The 26,121-nt window shown below is 39.5% G+C and overlaps 1 protein-coding gene across 2 annotated transcripts in view; it reads right to left on the reverse strand.

The window, feature by feature from the left end:
* Window positions 1-19,887, reverse strand: part of Znf652 (zinc finger protein 652) — a 60,870-nt gene extending 40,983 nt beyond the window's left edge. Inside the window, exon 1 of one of the 2 annotated variants that reach the window (XM_076871335.2) lies at window positions 19,842-19,887. The gene's annotated coding sequence lies outside the window, so the exon portion shown is untranslated. Of the gene's footprint in view, window positions 1-19,337; window positions 19,528-19,841 lie in introns of those variants that run through there. The other variant, XM_076871334.2, reaches the window with a different exon arrangement.
* Window positions 19,888-26,121: the final 6,234 nt, after the last annotated feature.

The following is a 26,121-nucleotide window of genomic DNA, read 5'->3' on the forward strand; positions in this document are numbered from 1 at the left end:
TTAATACTTTCTCAAAACTATTTTTTTGTTTTTACTAAAGAAGTATGTTATCTTGAGATAAGCTTTCTATAAAAGCTTGTGTACAACAACCACATAAGAAAATAATAAAATATTTTAGGTTCAATTCAGGAAATTCTAAAATTTAAAACCACTCCCAATCAAAATATGACCACTTCAAAGAATAGGGAATAATTTCAAAGACAAGACCAAAACAGCTTTTGATACAAACCACTGCATGTTGCAGAAGCAGTAACCTAGTTTCATTCTGAGTGTAGGATTTGCTGCCCTCAAGAGATCTGCAACTTTCGAGCAAGGTTTTTTTCATTAAATGCCAGACAACAGGTAAAGCAGTTGGGGCGGGGGGGGGGGGGGGGGGGGGGGGGGGGGGGGGGGGGGGGGGGGGCGGGCCGGGGGGAATTCAATGGATCAACACATTTTCATGCTGCAACATATCTCTACTGTAAGGGAAGAAAAGCATATTCCCCATGAAAATACACATCACATTAACAAGTCTCCATTAGTTACTGGTAACACAACACTAAAATTTTAACACAAGGCTGAACTACAGAATGTGTGGCAGTTTAACTCCTCATCACACAAAATTATTCTTGGCTATTTGCTCCATGGCACAATAATTGCTCAGTAATAACCTGAGCTGGGAAAACAGATGGAAGACATTTGAATATACAAAGGTTTCTTCCACTGGAATTCTTTTTTTTTTTTTTTTTTTTTTTGGTGGTGGTGCTGGGGATTGAACCCAGTGCCCCATACAAACTAGGCAAGTACTTTACCACTGAGTTACAGTCCCATCCCTTTTAAAAAATTTTATTTTAAAACAAGTTCTAAACTGCCCAGGTTGACCTGGAACTTGGGATTCTCCTGCTTAGGACTCTTTAGTAGCTGAGATTACTGGAGTGAACCACCATGCCCAGCTTTCTACGTGGAATTCTTAATCATCTTTTCCCAAAATATCATTCTCTATATTGCTTGTGAATAACTGCATATTTCAGTAAGGCAAAAGCCCCAAACATTCATATTTCTGAATATGAATGTAAAACAATATGTTCATTCCACTATCTCCCCATAAACTCCAAAGAAGTTACTTTTAGGTTATAAAATAATTAGCAACACTACATACATTAGACATTTATATTTTAACTGCACCAGAATATCTAAAAAATGAGCCTATGAGCAGCAAAGGCACCAGCCCAGACTCCTGGCCTGCAGACAAATGAGTAGGTGGAGGAAACATTTATGTGGGGAGATGATTTTTATACAATGTCTTTCTTAATCTAAGAAAACCACAACTCTTCACAACATAGGTCTATAAATAGATGCAATCAGTCAAAAAACTTAGTAAATGTATTGTTTGCTTGCTTGCTTTTGTTTTAAAATAAATTTGTCTTAACTCAAATCCAGTGCATGGTCAAGGTAGCCAAGCCAATGATGTGACCAAACCTGCCTGGAGACTGGGGATTTATGACTAAGTCTAATTCCTCTTCATCTATGAATGTTAAAGAAAATTTTCTATTAGTGATATGGATTTTTATTGTAATATCTTTAAATATATTTCCTTTTCCACAATCAAAGCACTTTCACACTAGTTCACACTCACACAAATTTTCTAACACTACTTTTTGGTAACATTTTATTTTAGGTACTGAATGTTGAACCCAAGGTTGCTTTATCACTGAGTTATATCCCCAACCCTTTTTATTTATTTCTATTTTTTGAGACAGGTCTCTTTAAATTGCTTAGGGACTAAGTTGCTGAGGCTGGCCTTAAACTTGCAGTATTCCTGCCACAATCTCCTGAGCTGCTGGGACGACAGGTGTGTGATACTATGCCTGGGTTTGGTAACATTTAAAGTATGTAGCTGGAGCAACCAAAGATAGTTCTGTTTTGGTACCAGGGATTGAACCCAGAGATGCTTTAACACTGAGCCATATCCCCAACCTCTTTTTATATTTTATTTAGAGATAGGGTCTCACTGAGTTGCTTAGGGCCTTGCTAAATTGCTAAGGCTAGCTTTGAACTCATGATCTTCCTGCTTCAACTTCCCAAGCCACTGGGATTACAGTGTACCCCACAAGGGCCTGGCCCAAAGATAGTTTGGTTATTTTTTTTTAACTTTTGTTTTATTTATTTATTTAATATTTATTTTTTAGTTTTAGTTGAACACAATACCCTTTATTTTATTTATTTATTTTTATGTGGTGCTGAGGATTGAACCCAGGGCTTCACATGTGCTAGGTGAGCACTCTCCCGCTGAGCCACATCCACAGCCCCATTTTATTTTCTTATTTTGAGACAGGGTTCCACTAAGTTGCTGAAGATCTTGCTCAAACTTGCAGTCCTCCTGCCTAGCTTATATTTCACTCTCATCACTCAATGAGGATTAGATACTAAATAGTAGCAACTATTATATCCAGATGCTAATTATCTTTTAATTTTTCAGGGACACTACAATGAAATGGAACCAATCACCTGTCTTCATGTGGAACCTCTCATGTAGATCTATCCATAGGCACAGTTTTAGGTCTACACTGCTCCAGTGCACAGCCAGTTTGCCAGCAGCTGGTGTTGAAGCTGCTTTTTCTCCAGTGGATACAATACATACCTTTGACTCCCTAGGCCCAGTGAAGGGACAATTATCCAAGGGTTCAGGGTGAGCAGAAGAACCTTTCAGATTGTTTTCTAAATCTGCTGTACATGAGTTAACAAGGATTCTCTTATTCAATGTTGTACTGCTGTCACCTATAGTAAAAATGGCTTGGAAAACCAGATGAAAGCACAGCCCATCAGCATAATACTCCCCATCAAATGTAAGCCCACCTTCCTTCTCTGGTTTATTCCTTCCACCCTGAATCAACAAATGCCATGTATCTTCTATTTTAAACTACAAACTTGCACATTTTATTACTTCTAAAACAAGAATGCCACATACTTTCCTTCTTTTCTGAGAGATTATTGATTTCTTTCTTTTTTATATTTATTTTTTAGGTGTAGATGGACACAACACAATGCCTTTATTTTTATGTGGTGCTGAGGATTGAACCCGGGTCCTGCCCGTGCTAGGTGAGAGCTCCACTGCTGAGCCACAATCCCAGCCCCATCTTTTCTTTCTCTCTTTTTTTTTTTTTTTTAAGTTGTTGATAAACCTCTATTTATTTATTTATATGCGTTGTAAAGAATCAAACCCAGTGCCTCACACATGCCAGGTCAGTGTGCTACTGCTGAGCCCGAGCCCCAGCCCCAGCCCCAGCCCCTGAGATTATTGATTTTTAAGTTATTTTATGATCAAATCTACAAAAGAACCAAATAAAGCGTAGCCTGAGTGAGGCTGCAGACCTCAGGTTCATTTTCGGCTGCTTTCTTTCCCTTACCTCAATATTTAATGATTCAATAAGCTAAGCTTCATTTCTTGAAATTATCCTGTTCTTCCTATTCTAATTACTAACAAGAACCCCAGTTCAGGCCCTCATCACCTCATATTCACATAATTATAATACTCTTTCTGCCTCCCTCTTTCAAACCACCCTACACAGAGATTTTCAAAATTTGAATCATGTAACTCCCTAGCTACAAAACCTTCAATGGTCCCTACAGCAATGAAATAAAGTACAATTCAGAAAGCCTCTACCACCTGAGCCCAATCTTGGTTCCAAAATTCATCTTCTCCTTCCCACCTAATGTCCCCACGCTATTTATGCTACTCATCATGCATATGATGGCATTTTCCACCTCTAAAATCTTGTCATTCTTTCCTTCTACCTAGAATACTTTCCAAACCCCCTATCACTATAATAAAATCCCAGCCATCCTTCAAGAACTAGCTCCAGTGCACTTTTTCTTGAAGCCTTGCATGACTGCCTGCACAGAAGGGATTTCCCCTCCCAAACTTCCTTTTTGTTGTTGTTGTTGTTGGTACTGGGGCTTGAACCAAGGGAAGCTAAATTACTAAGATTGGCCTTTGAATTTGTGATTCTCATGCCTCAGCCCCCACCACTGAGTTGCTGGGATTATGGGTGAGTGCCACCACACAAAGCACCCCTTCAAAACTTCTGTGACACAGAGCTGTCATCTAACATACAACATCCTAAATTGCACTTGTTTGTTTACAAATGGTATTTCTCCCACTACAAGCTCTTTGAGAGAAAGAAAATAAATTTATACTTTTTCATTAGACCTAATGCATTGCTCTGCCCAGAGGCACTCATGAAACATGCAAAAGTTAGGACCACTTTACTATTAGTTCATTAATTTAACTGACATACAGGACAAATGCCATGTCTTCCTTCCTCTTTGCCTCCGCAAAAGGAAGATGTACTTCAGATCTAGTGTGTGCTTTCTCATGTTACTGCTCTGTATTTTTGCTTCTTAGAATACAAAAAAAAGAATTTTTTCAGTTTTTTTTTTAAGTGGTATGCTAATGAAGGAATACTTTAAGAATTCCCTTTAACAGTGAGGAAAAGTGATTTTTTAAAAAGCATTTTTAAAAATCTTTATTCTCTTTATTTATTTTTATGCAGTGCTGAGTATCAAACCCACATGCTAGACAAGTGCTAAGTCCTTACACATGCTAGACAAGTGCTAAGCCACAATTCCAGCCCTGGAAAAGTGATTTTTAAAAATGCCGATTCCTGCTAGGTATGGTGACAAAAGCCTGTAATCCCAGCAGTTCAAGAGGCTGAGGAGCATCATGAATTCAAAGCCAACCTCAGTAATTTAGCAAGGACCTAAGTAACTCAGATCCTGTCTCTAAGTGGTTAAGCACCCCTAGATTCAATCCCTGGTACCAAGAAACAACAAAAAAAGAAAAAGCCAATTTCTTCCTTCCTTGCCATAAACTAGAAATGATTTAAATTAATATAGTGAGTTTGTGTGATGATTTGCTCAGAAGGAATTCTTCACATTAGAAAGTGCAGAGTGAGCCCATGCACGGTAGCACAGGCCTGTAATCCTAGTGACTCGTGAGGCTGAGGGAGGAGGATCTCTTAAGTTCAAAGCCACCCTCAGCAACTTAGTGAGGCCCTAAGTAACTTATTAAGACCCTGTCTTAAAATTAAAAATAAAAAGGTTGTGGATGTGAGTCAGTGATTTAGTGCCCCTGGGTTCAATCCTACCAAAAAAAAAAAAAAGAAAGTGTGAAGTGAGAGGTGAAAGGTACCCAGCTATTACCCTATCAAAACCTACACCTTTTTCTTTTTCAAGAACCACAAAGATATTTTTGTTTGTTTTTGTGTAGTACTGGGGATAGAACCCAAGGATGCTCTACTGCTGAGCTACATGCCCCATCCTTTTTATTTTTTATTTTGAGGAAGGGTCTCAATAAATTGCAAAGACTGGACTTTGCCAAGGTTGGTCTTGAACTTGTGATCCTCCTGCTTCAGCCTCCCAAGTGGTGGGTGGGACTACAGGGTGCGTTACCACACCTGGAGAAATTAAGATAGTGAAACCATCTGGCATAAGACACTCTTCTCTACCACTCTCAATAGCTAATTTCCTTGTAAACAGTAGGAATTTTCCATGTGTCCTGGAGATGGGGGCTTGTAACTACGCTAAAAAGGATACCACTGTGCAAGAAACACACTGTAGATGTTATAAATCTCATTTCCGCAAAGAACACAAAAAGGGCTGAGGGGAAAGCTCCTCAGCCCTACCTTAAAATTGCCTTGGGCAGAACTGTCTGTGAATGTCAAAAGATAATTTTCAAAGATATTAATGTCAAAGATAACTTACATTTGTTTAAACAAATACAGACATCCAGATACAGTACATATAGTACATATACAAGTATGATATATATAATGACTAAAATTAATTTGTGAACAGGTATTGAAGCTTAAGTATACAGTTGAAAAGCTTAATATGTTTCCAAATAGAAAAGGAATACTTGTTGAAGACTAATGAAATCTGATAACTCTGAAGTCTAGTTAATAGTAGTATGCCAATGTAGGTTTCTTAATCCTAAGAAACAAACAATGGTTAATGAAAGACTGAATCAATAGGGAAACTGAATAAGGACTATATGCTACTCTCTGCAACTTTTCTATAAATCTAAAATTATTCAAAAGGTATTTTAAAAGAATATTTACAGCACTACTACAGATACTTTAAATACTATAGTTACTTTAAAAGATTTTCTCTGAATTAAAAAAAATCAGATTATCAGGTGATTTTTCTCAAAAGTAGATTTAATTTTTAATGTTTTTTAAAGCTTTGATTTTTTAAGCAATGTCAGGTTTACTTGGTAAAGACTATCAGTTAGCAAGTGGGCTTGGTTTCTCACCAGAATCCATGTACAAACATGTGTAAATATGTCTTATGGCATAAGTCCCAAACTGACTAATGCCAAGATAACCTGACTGATTTGGGCATAACAGGCATGGCCAGCTATGTCTCATGACATTATGTGAATACAGAACCACCTTCCTGAGAGCTGTTCAGCACTATTTTCCTACCTGTAAGATGTATATACTTTTGGACCCAGCCACAGAATTATAGTTATAACAATTTGCCACTAGAAATATATAAAGATGTGTGTGTGAGGACATTTATTATAACCAAAAAAAAAAAAACCTGAAACAAAAAATGGCCCATATAGACATAGGCATTGTTATGGTTTGGATGTGAGGTATCCCCCAAAGGCTCATGTGAGACAATGCAAGAAGGGTCAGAGGAGACATGATTGGGTTGTGAGAGTCTGAACCCAATGGGTGATTTAATCCCCTAATAGGGATTAACTGAGTGGTAACCGAAGTGGTAGAGTGTGGCTGGAGAAGGGTGGTTTGGGGTATATATTTGTATCTGGCAAGTGGATTCTGCTTCCAGACTACCACGTTAACTGCTTCCCTCAGCCACTCTCTCCCGCCAGGATGTTCAGTCTCACCTCAAGCCCTGAGGAATGGGGCTAGCCTTCGATGGACCTCTGAAACTATAAGCCCTCAAATAAATCCTTCCTCTTTTACAATTGTTCTAATCAGGTCCTTTAGTTACAGCAGTGAAAAAACTGCCTAAAACAGGCATGCTATGAATCTATCTGAATTATGATACAGATTTACATTAACTGACACAGAAATGTGCCCACATAGGAAAAAAAAAACATTAAAGTGTGTAAGCCAGGTGCAGTGGCCTATACCTGAAATCCCAGAGGCTCAGGAAACTGAGGCAGGATCATGAGTTCAAAGCCAGTCTCATGAATGGCGAGGCGCTAAGCAACTCAGTGAGACCCTGTCTCTAAGTAAAATACAAAAATAGGGCTTGTGATGTGGCTCAGTGGTTGAATGCCCCTGAGTTCAATCCCCGGTACCACCCCCCACAAAAAAAAGGATGTGTGTAAATGGGATCATATAATCTCAATATGCAAAACCATGAATATACTCATGCATAGGTATACTCATTGAGAGATGTCTCAGGAGAAAAGTAAAGATAGGGAGGGGGATACATTTTTTCATATTCCTTAAATATGCATTTGTAATCTTTTAGAAAAATAATAATGCTATTAATTTTTAATGTTACTAGAAACAATCTGTTTAACACCCAAATAAGACATTAAGGACAGTAACTAAATATACAATTTTTAAGTGATTCCTATTAATGACAAATAGCAACATATCTATTATTAAACTTACTGTAAATTTTAACCCTAGAAAGCTAAGAAATATAAAAGTATCAGACACCAGCCAAAGGATTCTAGGTTGTCAATGTGAACTGCAACATTAACAATATAATTTCATCTTAAAGACAGACATGATCACAATTTTATTTTAACTCCAAAGGACAAACTATAGATATATATCAGGTTACTTCATATGGATTCCATTTATAAATATACACCTGCTGATAATGTTTGTACTTTAGCTGAAAAGATAAATCAATGGATTCTTTTGCACAAGTAAACATAACTCTCTCCTCCTCTTACCAAGGATTTTTTCTGTATCGGTGAATTTGGGAGCTGAGAGAACATAATGCATCCAATATAACCCTATTACATAAAAGACAAGGAAATGAGAGCCTCATCACAGTTCAAAGGCAAGGCTCCTCTAAAGGCAGAGCTGGGCTAAGTACCCAGAATCTGATCAAAGTTCAAAATTAATTATTTCTATATACCTATTAGAATGCAAAATGGACAAAAATAAAATATTAATAATGACACACGCTGACAAAGATGTGAAATGACTGGAACTCCCCCCCCCCCCAGTACTGGGGATTGAACCCAGAGGTACTCCACTACAGTGTCACATCCCCAACACAGTCTCAGTAAGTTGCTGAGCCTTGAACTTGTGATTTCACGCCCCAGCCTCCAAGTCACTGGGATTACAGATGCCTACCAATGTCCCCATCAACTGGAACTTTTCATATTTCCAGTGGGGATACAAAATAACACACCCACTAGAAAACAGTTTGGCAGTTTGGGGTAAAGTTATACACATACTATATGATACAGCAATCTTACTCTTAGGTATTTACCCTCAAGAAATAAAAACATATTTACCTCAACACCTGCCTGTGAATGTTTATAGTAACTTTGTTCACAATCACCAAAAACTAGAACCGATCCAAGTGGCCTTCAAATGGTGATTGGTATTCAATTAGCGATACACTCATATCTTAGAATACTATTTGGCCATAAAAAGGAAAAAAGATACATATCAAAACTTGGACAAATATCGGGCTGGGTTTGTGGCTCAGCGGTAGAGTGCTCGCCTAGCACGTGCCAGGCCCTGGGTTCAATCCTTAGCACCACATAAAAATAAATAAATAAAATAAAAGGTATTAAAAAAACAAACAAACAAACAAAAACCTTGGATAAATATCAAAGGCATTATTTTTAGGAGAAGCCAGCCTTGAAATGTTATATACTTATCCTTATTTATATAACATTCTCCAAAAGACAAGACAATAGTGACAGACAGTAAGTAGCTCAATGTTTGCAGGATAGAGGGCAGGGGACGGGGTGAATACAAAAAAATAGCAAAAGGAGATTTGGGGGATGATGGAGCTTTTCTGTATCTTGATTGCAGTAGTGGTTACACAAACCTACATATACACTAACATTCCCAGAATTGTATGTACACAAAAATGTCAATTTACTATTCATTGATTTTAAAATGTAAAGCAATTACTCAGTCTCTGGTTTCTAAAAACCAGAAGTATTTGTGGATTTAAAATTTCTTCTCTTTAATTTTTCAATTAGTAAAATAAAATGTTTTAATGGATCTTTTCTTTAAAAATCTCTGAAACAAGAAAAAGGACACTTAACTTGGGAAATTAACCTTACCTCACTTTGTCTCTATTTTCCTACTGGTAAAATGGGGAAAAAAAAAATAACACCTACCACCTCAAGGGGTTATAAGAAGAATGAACTGAAACACTATATAAAGGTTTGATAAATAAATATATTCATATTCATACACACTATATATGCAACTTCAGGTATAGAAATTTAGAAATTTTGTCCTTCTGGAACACTAGGCTCTCTGTTCATTGTTTTTGTGTTTGTTTGTTTGTATAATGAAGATTAAACTCAGGCACTCTACCACTGAGCTACATCCTCAGACCTTTTTATTTTTTATTTCAAGATAAGATCTTAGTAAGATGCTAAAGGGGCTTATACTACAGAGTTTAAGAAAATCTCTTTCTACATATTCATTGGCTCTATCAGTTTTACTTAACATAATAAACAGTAGACAGCGTATGCATGTATCTGTGCATAGGTGATATGCGTGTGTTTAGCAATGACAGGTGTACTATCTCTGAGAAGACCATAGCTTCAAACGTTGGGCAAAATGGGATCCAACCTAAACCCTTTCTAGATTTTCAGGTTTTTAAAGAACTACACCTCTATATGCATAAGGCCATAAATATGATTTTTATCACCCTCTTGCACCCTTTTTAATCCAATAAGCATTTATTCAGTATCTACTTCACGAAGATACATTTTAAAAAACACTATATAAGGTCATGTTTTTTCAAACTGCCTGTCCCAATCAATTTTTCTAAATGAAACCAAACTAAATAAAAACTACCATATTGTCTCACAGATAGTGACACAAAGTTTTTGTTTCAGATGTAGGTGTAAATGTAAGTGAAGAGTGTATATGCATGTTCCGATTCTTTCTACAGAAATGGCCCAACTGCTAGGACTACTGCTAGACAGAATTAAACACACATCAGCTCTAGATTTGGAATAGCCCAATCCTGCAGCAGTTAGCTGCTGTGGACAGGTCTCTCAGTATTCAGTGTACCACCTGGCTTTAGAGACCTAAGTCATCTTCAAAGAAATAAAAAATATCTAACTTTCCATATGAGGTGATGAAAGGACTGAGGAGAGACTGGAAGGCAGAAAAAACATCTCCTGGATATGGATTATCACATCTGACAACATGGAATGGATGCACAAGTGCTTATTTCTTTACCATAATATTACAGGAAGAACTTTGCCATTTAAAATTAGGTATTTTCTTTCTATTATGCATGAATTTTCTAATATTTAATTTTAACATTTTCTCACTTGGCAATTCTTCCCCCAGTGGTGGGGGATTAAACCCACAGCCTAATATCTGCTCCAAGAAGGCAATTTTTTTCCCTTAACTTACCATATTATACATGATTTAATTTGTGTGTGTAGTGTGCTGGGGACAGAACCATCAAAGAACCAACAATTTTCTCTTAGAAAGCAAGATCCACACTAGGATCACAGAAGATTATCTGCTTTTCAAAAAAGTAAGTCTTTGCTATATTTTATATATATACACATACACACATATAATCTTTCTCTTTGTGAATACCTTTTACATAAAAGCTATATTCCAAGATAATTTGGTTTTACCTACTAGGGAACTATAAATAGCCTGTTTAAAAAAAAATGACAGATGCCCTAAAACTTATATATAATAAGTCTTCATATTTAAAATTCTACTACTATTTAGAAAATTACCCAGCTTATTTCTGCTCTAAATGAGATAAATTAGCTGTTTTGTGTAAATCTAACAAAGTCAATGTTAAAATTGTTACCTGCCTAATACCTCAGCTTAGTCACTAGTTGCTTTGAAACAAGATTTCTCAGCCGGCACTCTAGGTGATTCTTGATGGTGAGTGTTGTTCCATGTGCTAGAGAATGCTTAGCAGTATTCTGCTCCTCTATTCACTAGATGCCAGTAGCATCTGGAGGCAAAATCAACTGTGATTGAGAACCACTGCTTTACAGTCTCATACTTTAATCATTATTTCCATGTTTTGGGGATGGGGGTACCACTGCAAATAAAGGAAAATTTTTGATCAAATGCAGTTTTTAATAGGAACACTGATGCCTCCACAGTTATCAAGCTGTAGGGCTACATACAGTTATATACCATCTTATTTGGTTGACAGGTCTACCAAATCCTAAAATATTCAAAACAAGTTTAATTATATTTAAAGTATTCCATATTGTAACTTGTTTAGAACTTTGGAACTCTAAAAAAAAGTTAAATATGTGTAATTATAAAATTTATATAAATAAAATAGTTTAATAATTACCAGTGCAGGCAAGATTGTGAGATATATATATATATATATATATATATATATATATATATATATGAAATATCATAAGAAATACTTAGCAATTACAAAATCATATCTTTTGGGCATTATAACTTTTTATTCATTATAACTTTTTATTTTCTTTTTTAAGACAGACTTGAACTCCTGGGCTCAAGGGATCCTCCTGCCTCAGCCTCCCCAGTAGCTTGGACTACAGGTCCATGCCCTAGTTCAGGTGTTGAAACTATTTTAAAGACATTTTCTCGGGCTGGGGATGTGGCTCAAGCGGTAGCGTGCTCGCCTGGCATGCATCCAGCCCGGGTTCGATCCTCAGCACCACATACAAAGATGTTGTGTATGCCAAAAACTAAAAAATAAATATTAAAAAAATTCTCTCTCTTTCTCTCTCTCTCTCTCACGTCTCTCTTTAAAAAAAAAAAAAAAAGACATTTTCTCTCATATTTAACCCCTCTTTATTTAAGGATAGAAGAAAATGGGGTTTGGTCTTAGGTTGCACTGGGATTTCTCTTAATATTGTGAAAATGTAAGAATAGACCCCCAAAATAGTTGGAAGTTATTTTGTGCAACTAAATATTTAATTTTTAATTTAAAATGGACCATTGAAATTTTCCTATAAATCAGTTAAGGGATATATTGTAAATTTAAATACTTAATTCGCATATACCCTGTTAAGTGAAAAAGAACATATAATGAACAGAGCAGCATTATTGATGATAGCCCCAAACCAGAAATAATCCAAATTTCCATCAATAATAGAATTAATAAATAAATTATAGTGCATGCATATAATAGGGTAGTATTAATTTCATAGGAAAACTAATAATACTAATTTCTCTTTATGAATACCTTTTATATATAAACCTATATTCCAAGATAATTTGGTTTTACCTACTAGAAAACTATAAATAGCCTGTTTAAAAAAAAAAAAAAAAAGATGACTGGTGCACTAAAACTTATACTAAAGTCTTAATAAATATTATTATTAGTTTATTATTTATTTACTATTATTAATTTCATAGAAACTAATAACAAAATCAGATACAAAAGAATACATGCTGCATTTATATAGTACATTTATATAGAGTACATGCTGCTTATATAAATTTACAAAAGAGATTGAGGACATACTCAACAGTGGAGTACAAGCTTAGCTGGGTCCCCAGCACCAAAATCAAAAAACAAAAAAACTTCCATAAACCAGGCAAAACCACTTTATGATGATACGGGATATGAAAACCATTTGGAAGAGCAATAACTAGGAAAGGACATGAGAGGCTCTGGAACTTTAATAATGTGTTTCTAGTTGGGCACAGTGGTGCACACTTATAGTCTGATCTACAGGGGAGGCTTGAGTCCAATAACTGGAGGCCAACCTGAGAACATAGTGAGATCTCACAAACATTTGTTTCTTGGGCTGGAGTTGTGGCTCAGTGATATAGCACTTGCCTGACAAGTGTGAGGTACTAGATTCGATTCTCAGCATCACATATAAATAAGTAAATTAATTAATTAAAGGTTCATCGACAACTAAATATATTTTTTAAAAATCTTGTTTCTTATTATAGATGCTGATTATATAGAGAAAATTCACTAGACTGCACATTTATGATGCCTCTACTTTTCTGTGTGTACTGTGATTAAAATTTCACTTAAAAAAAAAACATATATCAATACACACACACAGAGTGTGAAACATGTGACTCCAACCCAGATTCCTTATCATCCAATTTAGCTTGCAACAGAAGCTGGTATTATCAGTTTCTTATAAAACCAGTAAGTTTCTTATAGTTATTTTATGATATACAGGATAATCCTCAAATATATTCACTCTCCCATAAAATAAACAGTTGCACACTCTACACTGTCTGTGCCTTTTTTTTTCATGAACACTTTAGAGATTTTTTCCATAGCAACATACAGTGTCTTCATTAATTTTTTCAGCTATGCAATATTTATCCTATTGTTTGAATATAAGCTGTTTTTAAACTTTTAGTGTTAATTTTTATTTATATAACTTTGTATATTTTTAAAAATGGGGGGATGCTAGGGATGTAGCTCATTGGTGGAGTGCTTGCCTATCGTGAGCAATGCCCTGAGTTCGATCCTTAGCACCATAAACAAAACAAAACAACAGAGAAAAATGTGGGGCTCCCTACAATGAAGAACTTTCAGGAAAGGTAATTCCAGATCTCATAGTATATTAATACAGAAAAGTCCCCGGTCATTCCAGTCATTTTTCCAAGGTAAACATAGATTTATCCATTTAATCAAGATCAGAAACATTCCTCTCCAGCAAAAACAAAACAAAAATCCAAAATTACCATGTGTTTCAGTGTTCATAAGTCATTGATATTACTTTAAATACATTAAAATGACACATTCAAAAGGGTAAAAAACTTTCACAAGGTCCTAGTTATAAGTCTTCTCATTTTGTAGGTCACACAGTGTAAGTAAAAAATTATGCTCCATTGAATCCCAAAAAAGGAATACAAATTCCAAAGCTGAAAAATTATAAATATTATATTTTGCACTAGCATTAATGACAAAAGGAATCAGAGAGACACTGTACATCTTTGTTTAACCCTCTGATACCACATGCACAGTAAACATCAAGAAATTAGACTAGAAGCCATTTTTTTTCCCTCTCTCTTCTACCCTTACAATCTGTTCTTGTCACACCTCATTGGTTTATCAAAAAAAAAAAAAAAAAAACTGACAAGGCAACCAGCCACCCCAAGCTTAGAAGAAAAAGCACCCCACCCCCCAAAAAAGTTTACTTATCAAAATGTTTTATAATTAAGGAAAAAAATATGTAGTCCAATCATCCAAATTTTGTTTTATTAGTCATTCTGGGCTAGTATATAATTAGTATATATTCTGAACAAGATTAAGTTTTCAAAGTATACTGCAAATTCTAAGGTGAGTCAAAGACCATTGTTTGCCAATCTTTCTTTATCAGTTTCCAATACTAGTGACTAATTCCTTCAATAGGCAAGCCTTTAGATAGCTCAATAGTAAAAGAAAGTAAGGATTAGAAAATTCCCTTGAAATAAATCCTAAGGCATTTCTGATGTGTCTCCCTTATCTGAACAGTCTTTAGGTAAATCTTGTGGGCTCAGAGACTTATCACAATGCTGCGAAAATTACAGAATAACTTAATTCCATAAAACCAAAGAAATTCTATTTTTAAAGTTGTATGTACTACATAAACTACATACATTGAATGTACATTTCAAAGTAATTAGCCTTTTAAATGATATTTTTAAAAGGAAAAAGGGAATGTCATTACCTGAAACTGTCTTTAGGATAAAAAGAAGTGGCTAGAAACACAATCTTTAGGCCTAAAACAGACTCAATAAAATCTGACAGGCAAAGAAACCTTACATATCCTTCCTTCCCCCACCAAAGCAAAAATGTACAAAGTACTCAAACCTGTAGCCCAAATAACAGTTTATGATCAAAACCCCAAAAAAGCAATGGAAATTCTATAAGAGAAATGTTTGTAAGTATTTTTAATAATCAAACACAACTGCTACATAAACAAACAGATTAACTAAAACAAGCAACTGATGTCTTCACTGATTCTATTAAGCACTTTAGAGTTTGCATTAACCATGAAAATTTATACTAGACTTTGCACGTGATTCAACTCTAGACACAGAACTCATTGAGATATGTTAACGTCCAAAACACTTCTTTCACCACATAAGCTTTGAATAGGCTTAAAATAAGTACAGCCTGTGAACACTGTAGAATTTGCAGCTATGTTTTATTGTCTCTACCAAGTTCAATCATCCATAAAGATATCAAAGTTCCAATAAACACATTACACCTGCAAGACTTAGGTATGCTGCAAGTCCAATATTTGCATTTTTTTTCATCCCAAATCTGCACAAATGAAAGAATGCCAAATCATAGCACCGGACCTCTAAATCTTGTCTTAATCCAAAATGATCTGTAGTTTCACTCTGACGTGTCTGTGTTCTACCATTTGTTGAGTTCCTAATATGAATACACACCAGGAACTGTGCTAGGAGATCGCAAACATTTATTTCAAGTCCTCAAAACAAATTTCATTCTGCTGATGAGAAACTGAAGTCAGAAAAGTCAAGGTGATATGTTCAATACCATAAAGCCTGTAAATAGTGTAGGTCGAATTGAAAGCTAGTTTTACCTGGCTCCAAAGAACCATCTCCTTTTAGCTAATGACACTAACTGCAACATCAGTTTGCCTCTATCAAGGCTAATTCATTTGATAACCATCTAAAATGATGACAATAGCTACCTAAAACAGTAGCACAAGACCAAGAAGTTACCAATGAAGAGATGTAGTTACCTATTTCAGAATAACTAGTTCAAAAGGACATGATTCAAAATAGAAGACCATCCACTTCTTTTTTTGGGGGGTGAGGGGAGTCTCTCAACTGATTTTTTAAAACAAGGGAAATGAAACTCAAGAGTATATTCACATTTTTGGTAAAATTATCTACAATCCTAGAGAAAAGTGTGACTTTTTTTTTTTAACAATTCACATTATAGTTTACTTTGACAGACTTCAGCCACTCAAAAATAAAATCACATCAGTAGCATTATTAACCAACTTTCTTTTCCCTGCAGACTTGAAAAGTATTTTCTTACCACACCACAAGAATACTTCCCATACTTAGAGCAGAAATGGAAACAGCTCTGGGTGTCGAATCAGATCTTGAGGCCACAGCCGCAAAGAGTAGGTGCTGTTTCCCTTGAGTAGGAGCTGCTGATCTGAAACCTCCTAAGGGAAGGGTGTCTGAAGAGGAGTGTTGGAGAAACTGAAGCAAGATGCTTGTATTAATGAGGCAAACTGCTGGCACCACTACTTCTTAAAAAGTATCTCACTGCTATGCAATTGTTTTCCAGCTTCCAAGCCCTGAAGCTGGCAGAGAGAGAATGCTGTTCTCACAGCCACATGCGTTATAAGATCAGCTGCTATATGGGCATATGGTTGTTTAACTAGGAAAATGATTGGTTAGAAGAGGATCTACAAAACTAAACCAAGGAACTACACGTTCCCTGAGATTTGAATGGTCTGTCTGTATACTATGTTGACAAAGAAAAATAGTATATTTGCAACTTTGAAATGGTTTGGGTTTAGCATAGGCAAATAATTTCTGATAGTAAAACTTCAGGTGTGAAATGAACAACAACAAAAAAAATGTAACCTGTAATATAAGCCACTTCAAGCATGTACATTAGGTAATAAAAATGCAAATATGCAACCTCAGCATGTTTTCAAATTTCACAGGATATACTTCATAATTATTGAAATAAATGCTATTCTTCAGGTATGTAGAACAGGTTTTATGCAAGATTCCTACTTCGCCTTCCAAAGGGCCAGTTAAAACTATGAATTCCTTAGACTCTCAGAACCCCAAAATATGCAAAAAGAAATAAAAGAAAATATAAACAGATTCCTTAAAATGAAAAATACTGTCAAAATTATAAACTCCTAGAGAGCTGAGGACTGCTTATTCAACATCACTGCCCATCTTAACACTATCACAAGAATAAATGTCCCTTGATTGAAACATTATTAAAAGACAAAAGCCGAATACAGAGTAATTTAAGCAAAATAACTGATATTTACAATCTTATTGATAGAATAGTGCAAAGTTCATCCCTAGCTCTAGACTCCAAACATGAAGCCCAAATTCCTTAACTACAATTAAAATCCTCCCATTAAAACAAAATTTTTAAATGGATGATTTTGACGGCACTATTACCTTTAATAAAGATATGAAATCATATTTAACAAAGTTGAAAAAAATTCTCATCGTAGAGCAGGTGCTTTATTATGGGTATGACAAAGCCTCCTTTTAAGAGATCAGATCTAATTTAGTCGACACATAAAGATTCCAGGCAGGCATTATAAACAGTCTACTTCACTGTTGAAATCTGCTACATTTAGAAGGAGATGCCAGGAACATACAGTATCAATGGTCACATTTAAACAAATTATTTTGACTCTAGTTTTAACTTTTTCTGAAAGACTCACATTCCCTTTTTAATGGGAAGACAGAGACATAATACCTAACTCACTATAACCAAAGAACAAAACAGTAGTTTACCGCTCAGGGCCAAAGTAACTAATCCTTATAAGAAAAACAAAACACAAAACTCAAATTCCTTTCACTTTTGCATAATGTGGATCTTAATTTGAGATCCCAGGAACAGCTTCAAGATGACTATAGTCACATAAAAAATTATGTGTTTATTTCACTGAGAAAGGGGCCCTAAAGGTTTCCATGACCCCAAAGAAAGGTTAGGAACCATGGAAAGAAACATTTCCAGAATTGCTGAAACTTAGCAGTGAACATTTTAAGCAAAATTATACTAAAGACAGTGTCTATCCAAATACATGTGCACAGTGGAGATACAATTAACTAAGCTACCTGGGAGTGCTCTCAATTAGTGCAGTGCACCACTCACAGAACAGCCCCACTGGTATATCACTTGCCTTCAGCACCGACACCACACATCCCAGCAACAGCACCTTTCCTTCCCTAAACATATACATGTTGTCAACAAAGCATGTGCTAGTTGCCATTCCCAGAACAATACCGGCCTGGTCATCCTCTGGAAAAACAGAGATCTTCATCCCAAAATATCACCCGACTTTTATACTACACCTTGACCATAGATGTTAAACATTACAACAAAAAGGATAAAATTCCCACGGCACCATATGTATCTAATGAACTGGGGGAAAAGCATCACTCAGGTGTTGCTGCAGGTCCGCAGGAGATGTACACAAGGAAAACACCATAATAATGATGCTTGAACACTGGGACAATCTGGGGACAATCAAAGACCGACAAACGCAAGAACATCCTGTAACAAGATTGTGGAAAGCACCCTCCTCCAAAGGCGAAGGCACATTCCTTTGATTGGCACAAGCCATTCTCACAATGGATCCGCGATGACAGGGGCTGCTCTGCAATCAGGAAGTGTGCGTTTGTATGTGTGTGGGGGTGGGTAGGTGGGATTCTCTAGATGTGATCAAAGAGTGGTCCACTTCAAAAAAGAGTACACAGGATCTTAAATCCTGAAGACGGACTTCGAGGTGAGGGAGGGGCAGTTATTATTTGTACAGAAGGCAACCCTCGACAATGAACATGTTACGTGGAGAAGTAACGGGGGTGTCACTACCTTTGGTGTCTCCGATCTGGGACTCTTCAGCAGAGCCTGATTGGCGGGGAGGAGGAGGTGGGGGTGGAGAAAGGTCTGCATTACCCACTGGGGTGAGAGTGGGGCTGCTGGTGGCGGGTGTACATCAGATGCATGTTGTCCCCTGGTGGCACAATACTCCTGGGGGCTGGAGGTTTGGGCGCAGCCACAGGGCGGGGAAGGCAGTGAGTGCAAGCTACCAGCTGCAGGGCAGGAGAACGCTCGCAAGAGAACCGGTGCAAACCTCCCCTCTGCCCGCTAACCCATGCCACCCCAGCCTCCCCTCAGGCCTCGGGGCAAGCGGACTCGTTGCAATACTGCAACCAAGCCCAGGTCCGTGAAGGAGGGGGCGAAAGGGGAAGAGCGGGACGCCCCCGGCCCAAGCTCGGTGCCAGAGGAGCGCAGCGCCGGGGCCTCCCCGCCGGATGGGGGCTGCTCCGGCCTAGTGCACGCAGCTGCCTCGGCGCAGCGTTAGCCGGTCCCCAGAGCCCGGCCCGGCGCGGCGGGCGGCGGAGAGGAAGGTCTGCTGCCAGGGGCGCCGCCGCGGCGGTGGCGAGTGCGCGGGGGAAGGGGCCCCTACTCACCCGGGCCGGCCGCCTCCGCCTCCGCCGCCTCGACCGCTGCCTCGGCGGTCCATCACTGCGGCGGGGGGCCTGTAGCCGCGGCGCTCGAGTAACCACCGCCGGCGGGACCGGCCCCTCCCCCCTGCCCAACGTATGCGCTCAGGGCCGCTCCTCAGACCCGGCCTCGGCTGCCGCCGCCGCCGCCGCCGCCGCCGCAGCGCTACGTGGCCGCCGCTCCGACGTCTCGCGACTCCCTTCCGAGCGCGCGAGGGCGAGCGGGGCCGGCGGGGCGGGCGGCGCGCGGGGCGGGCGACAGAGGAGGGGGTGTGCGTGTGTGGATGTGTGTGGGGGGGGGCAGGGAGGGAGGCGAGAGAGCGCGCGCGCGTGCCCGAGGCCCCTGCGCTCGCCGGCCCCCCCGCCCGGCAGGGATCCCGATACTCCCTCCGCCCGCCCCCCCTCCCCCGGCATCCCGGCTGCGGGGAGCGGCGGCGCGCATGCGCAGCCCTTGGGCCGGCCCTGGCGCACCTTTTCTCCCTCCTGCCACATTGTGAGCGCTCAGCGGCGCAGATAACCGCCGACTATCCGCTCCACCCCCGCCCTCGCCCACTCCGCCCACTCCCGAGCGCCCAGGTAAAGGCGTGGGCTGCGCATGCGTGCTGGTCCCCGTGGGTCGGGGGGGCGTGGTTGCTGAAAGGAAGCCGAAATGCAGAGTAGGAGGGAGTTGTGTGCTGGCAGTGTGCGATTCCACGAAATTGGGATTAGGGAAAGGTAAAGTGAAAATAGGGGCAAAAATAGAAAAGTGGGCCTAGTGGAAGTAAAAGCGCTTATAGAATAAAAATTTAAAACTTGATTGCTGGCCTCATTACTGGAGGGCAGTTAGTGACAGGACAGAAATAACAAGATGCAAGATATGAGCAGTAGTGATCCTTCATGAGATGACTGGGTTGGTTAATAAAAACTGAAGCAACTTAAAGATTGCCAGGGTGGTCAGAAAAACAGGTTTAGAGCTGCATTAGTCCTATAGTCTGGAATAGGGAAAGCTGTGTGTGCTGGAGACCCAGAGATGCTGCAAGAAAGGAAATCTCCATTGTAAGTATTACAGCATTATGACTAATTAGCTATTAATCATTAATATAATTAATGATGCTATTAGCTAACAAGGTAGCGTTTATCCAAGTTCAGAGCCAAGAGAGAGTGTCCATAATTGAAAGTGTGTAGGGTACAGGGAGAGGAAATGATTTGGCAAGCTGAAGGTCCAAGTTAGAAAAGACCAATGCAATAACCCTGAGGTCAGGATGACCCTCTCCCACCATAAATCAAACTTCCCAGAAGTTGTCCAGTCTTGTCTTAATTGAAACTCCTTGCGTTATTAAAAGCACACAACTAATGTTATTGCGTTAAAGCTGACCTCAGTAACACACAAACATTTTCAGTACAGGTACAGCTACTTTTCTTCAAAACAGAACACCCCAAAAAAATATCCTGCAGGGAGTAAAATGACCCGAGTCCAGACAAAGTCAAGGAAGAGATTGAAACTTTACAAATAAAGGGGTCCAAGAGCTGACTCCACCCTTGGCCCCTTCCAAAAACAGATGCTTGGCTTTTATTACACTTGAACTCCAGACTCCAGGGATCATACTTTTGGCAACTTTTGGTCATTTTCTTCAGTAGTGAGTATTTTACTGGATTAACACTAAAAATTATATTTCATCAGATAGCTAAAAAAATCATCAGGCAGAACAGGAGGAATTAAGTGTAAGTAATAAAAGGAGAGACTCTAATGCAAAGTAAGAAAGAAATTGGTGCCTGTGGGGGTTGGTGAACCCAGAATGTTTGAGATGTCTATTTGGACACTTGATCCATTGCCCCCCTCCCCCGCCACCAAGATCAGAGTATCCTGCTTGGAAGAGGGTTATGCAGAGTGATGGCCAAAGAACAAAGTGACCTTCCAAGTGCTATGACTCTCTGAAGGACTGCTAGTTATTGCAATAGTAATAATATTACTTTGCATTTGAAGAGTGCTTCATGGCTTTTGCAGGGAGGTTATGCCTATCATTTCATCAGATCTCTTAACAATCCTGCAAGTCAGAGAGGACAGGTATAATTTCCAATGAAGGAAGTTCAGGCCAGGAATGTTTTAATGGCTCAGCCAAAGTCATCCAACCTAGTAAACAAAGGAGCCAGACCAGGGTTTCCTGATTCCCAATGGGCTGGTCTTTCAGAGGGTCTGATAAAATTGCTACATCTTTTGGAATGAAAATAAGTGTTCTTAACAAATAGTAAAAATAATTCTAACATTCAAATCTACTTCTGCATCTTCTTTATTTAATTTTTACCCCTTCCTTCCCTCTCTCTTGCCCCTGTGAAACTTTGGGAGGCTTGGGGCCTCAGGGCTATCTAGCAAGGTCCCTTTTTAGAGATTCCAGTTCCTCTGTTCTCTAACTCTTTTCCATCCACCCACCACAGGGAGAGGGCTGCCAACAGTGTTACCAATTCAACACATCACAGGAAGAGGGCTAGTTCCAGGGCCTCCCTTGATCAGCTAGCTGATGACACTGCAGCTTGACATTAATCAACATTTAGCACTCACATCTGACCTTATTGCAAAATCAGGCTTCTGTCATTTTGGTATCCTGGCCTTAGATAGTTCTTCACTAACTTTTTTTCACTAAGACAGTGGGTAGAAACCAGCAGACCCCATTTTTTAACTAAAAACATTGCATTGAAAAGTTCTGTGCACTTTGAGATTCCTTAAAATGTTCATACATGTAATTTCAACAGTAGCAGAGATATCTGGCTCCTATAAAGTGAACTGGTTAGACTGACATGAGCTCCCTGCTCGTTGCATTTCCTCATTGCTGAGTTTCCAGGGCTGTATCCTCAGTGGAACATAGTTCTTACCACCTGTTCTTATATAAGGACAGTACCTCTGACTTTGTTTGCCTATCGACTGATACACCCCATTCTACAATACCAACTTGGAGTCAGAGTCCTAGTCATGACCTTTGCTCAATCATTTCACCTTTTAGGCTTTGTAAAAAGAGGGGACTATATGATCCTCTAGATCTGATACCTAGGATTTTACTCTAGAGAATGACTGTGTTCATTCATATATGGCGATTCTATTCTTGCCTAAGAATCACTATTCAATTCTCACCCCTAAGCCCTTCCCTACAGTAAACAGTCGCTTTTATAGAATAGATAAAGCTTTCCTAGAGTCCCCCTTTTTACTCACTTTTTTCTCATTTCTCTAAGTGATAATGTCCAGAGACAGCTCAGAAAGCTGAACTTTCTTGTCTTTTCAGCCATAAGGTTTGTATGTGGATGTGTACACTTGCACAGTGTGTGTGTATACCCATTCTTGAAGGGCCATGGCTATGTGTACCTTCACTCTGTTCCCTCTCACTTCCCACTAGCCCCACTTGAATTTTAGTGAAAAGTTAAATTCCAGGATGGTCTAGAAGAAACAAAGAATCCACAAAAAATGCAGGATATATTAATGTAGCTGTAGAGATAAGGAGGCTGTTGGAAGAGCCAATGTCATGTAGGTGGAAAGTTTGGTTTTAGCTGTAGCTTCCTTCCACCTTAATTATACCCCCTTCTCCTGTCAGCTGACATGGCAGCGGAGTCTGGGACCATACCCTGCAGCTGTATTCCCTGTGCATCTGTTTCTCTCTTTGAAACATCTCAGACTTCGAATTTTAATTACTCTGTATCCTTTTAATCAAAGTGCATTTTATAATTTTTTGAAAACCATATTTATGCTGGTACAATGATATACACCTGTAATCCCAGCAACTCAGGAGGCTGAGGCTGGAGGATTGCAAGTTCAAGGCCAGCCTCAGTAACTTTGCAAGATCCTGTCTCAAATTATTATTTTTTTTTTTTTTTAAAAAAAAAGGTGGGATCGGGTGAGATGGAGAGTTGGAGATGTAGCTCAGTGGTAAAATTCCCTGGGGTTCAATCTTTAATTACTCACTCTCCCTCCACCGCAGCCCCCACACAAAATGTGTCCATCTCTACAAGTTTTTCTCCTGAGTTATTTCATTTAACCCTTCTCTCAACCCTGTAAGGTAGGAAGGACAGAAAATGTTGGGGTTTTTTCAGCAACCAATAAAAATGAAGCCCTGGGCCTTGGGATGCAGACCTGTTATAGAGTATTTGCTTAGCGTGCTCCAGGCCCTGGGTTCCATCCCTGGGATCTTAAAGGTCAGTGGCCAGAACCAAAACCTTGATTTCTGGGTCCAAGTCCAGGACTTCTCTGTGACACTATACTTCAGCCCTTTGCTGGATACCATACAAAGCAAATTAAACAGATGTGGTCTCTGACCTCTGAAAGTTTGGATTCAAATGGACAACCCTTTTGCTGGCAAACATAAAAGGACAAAGTGATTTACAGTTGAATCACACAATAAACAAATTAGTTAAATAGATAAGGCAAGGCATGTTCACCTAGTCTACTGATGTTCTTGTAATTCCAGTGGAGAAGAAAGGACAGTGTTAATAAGACTAAGGTTTGGGGCCAGTCCCATTTTGCCTGCTTGCTTTTGCATATGGAAAAATATTTGTAACTGCACTGTGAATTTACTTCCTTGTCTTTAATGTTGTATGAACCTCCCTGAGCTCTACCAAATGGGATCACAAGGTGAATCAAAGGCCATTAAGAAATCATCTCTGCCCTCCAGCAACATCTTCAGCCATTTCCTGAATTTAAACCTCTGTGAGGAAAGCGTCAGTTACCCTGCACTACCATGGATTCCACTGAGATAATGGACTCAATACCCATCCTGTCTTTGGCAGGCTTGCAAGTCATCCTTACTCATGCCAGACAGCCAGTTAGGTGGACTTTTGAATTTGGGAGACATTAGTCCCATCGTAGAGAAATGAGGCCACTATCACCCCACCTGTAATACCTTAGTTTCCTGGATATCTAAGCAAAAGCAGAAAGGAACCCTGGGGTTAGCAGAGCTGGGACCTGAGGGAAAGAACATCTTCCTATCTCTAAGTAAACTGCTGGCAGCCCAGTTCGTCCCTTAAGGGTTCTGCCTCGGTCTGTCTATTGCAGCAAGATCCAAGGCAATAAGGCCCAAGGTGTGTGTGAGTCTTCAAAGATGTTCACAGATTCTTTCAGGCAGCACGCTTAATTGTTGTCTGTAATTGATGTGACATATGCCCCAGAGGCATGTACTGAGGTCCAATTGAGATGGTTTTTTTAAAAAATGGAATTAATTAATTAAAGAGGGCAGCTGCACAGGGCTGGGAGTGAGTGCCAAACTCTGTAACACTAAACCAGCCAACCCACCCAACCGGCCTCACCACCCAAGGCACAGCCCTGGGATTCTCATGAAGGTGGGATGGAAGACCTGGTAAAGCAGTGTGGGAAGCGGGGGCTGCTGGGAGAGGGGTAGGACTCGGGGGTCCCTCTTCTAACTTCCATGACCTCCAAAAGTCTTGGCTTTCAAGAACCATTTGGAGTGGGGGAACTAGGTACCTGCAGAAAAGTGAAGGGAAAGTCAAGGGGGAGGTCTGTAGAGGTGGTGGGGAAGCAGAGGGACTGGAAGGGGAGGAGGAGTGGTTGGCAGGAACAGGAATGTGGAGGCCTTGGGGAGGAGCTGAGAGGATCATCCAGAGGAGGGCTTCTGTGGGCAGAGTCGGAGGAGGCAGAGCCCAGAAGTGGGGATGTGGGGGCTAAAACATGGTGCCTGAGGGTTCGACATTCAGAGACAGTATTAATTAAACCCCTGACCTCAGGTCATTAGCAAAGCTGTGGCAGCTTTTCATAGGAGTCGGGTTAATAACAATAACAATAATAATAATAATTAACGATAATGAGACCTTATCTGGAGCAAGTTGTTCCTAGAGATTTTAGGCATTAAGTCATTAGTTCCCCTGGCCCTGAGGGGACACCTTTTCCTAAAAAGTTAGTGGGGGTGTGAGAGGACAAAGAAGATCCTTGCGCACCTGAGGACCAACCCCCCCCCCCCCAGCATCCCATTGCCAGTTCTCAAGGTCTGCTGCCCTAGGCTGGGAAGCTTCATTCTTTTTCACAGGAGTAAAATTCAGGGTTTCTTTTGGGCTTCATAAGCTGTTAGAATCTTTTACATTATTTAAAATCGCGGGTAGAAATTGCCACCACAAGACGCCTAAACAATTTTGATGTGACCACTCAAGTCCCATCTGACAGCACAGCTGAACATTATGCTGCAAAGAAGAGCCACCTCTGGTACACTGCGGGGTGAAGCCCTGTGACTGGTTGGGGCTGACAGCCTTCAAACTCTCTGATCCCAAGGAGGGAAATTCAGAAAGAACGCTGGAGGGAGGTAAAAAGAAGAGGGTTTTTTATTTGTCTGTTTTTGTTTTTGTTTTCCTAGTTTGGAGGAGTTGACGGAGAAGGAACCTGGGAGCAAAAGCCTGAGCAAAACTTCATGCCCAGAGAAACAAGCTTGGCAGATTCGACTATTAACAGGAGTTACTACAACCCAGGTGCAGTGATGCATGCCTGTAATCCCAGCAGCTCACGAGGCTGAGGCAGGAGGATTGTGAGTTCAAAACCAGCCTCAGAAACTTAGCAAGGCCCTAGGCAACACAGCAAGACCCTGTCTGTAAATAAAATATAAAAAAGGGTTGGAGTTGTGGCTTAGAGGTTAAATGCTCCTGAAAACAACAACAACAAAACAGTAGTTACTACAAATTATATGCACCCAATCCAAGGACAGACTTCTGTGCACATCCCATAGGTGGTGTCAGTTGTCACTATCGCTCTAGTCAGGTTTCAAAGACAGCAATATACAGCATGCATTGTATA

Source organism: Callospermophilus lateralis, chromosome 11 (assembly GCF_048772815.1).
Source record: "Callospermophilus lateralis isolate mCalLat2 chromosome 11, mCalLat2.hap1, whole genome shotgun sequence".
Classification (NCBI taxonomy): domain Eukaryota; kingdom Metazoa; phylum Chordata; class Mammalia; order Rodentia; family Sciuridae; genus Callospermophilus; species Callospermophilus lateralis.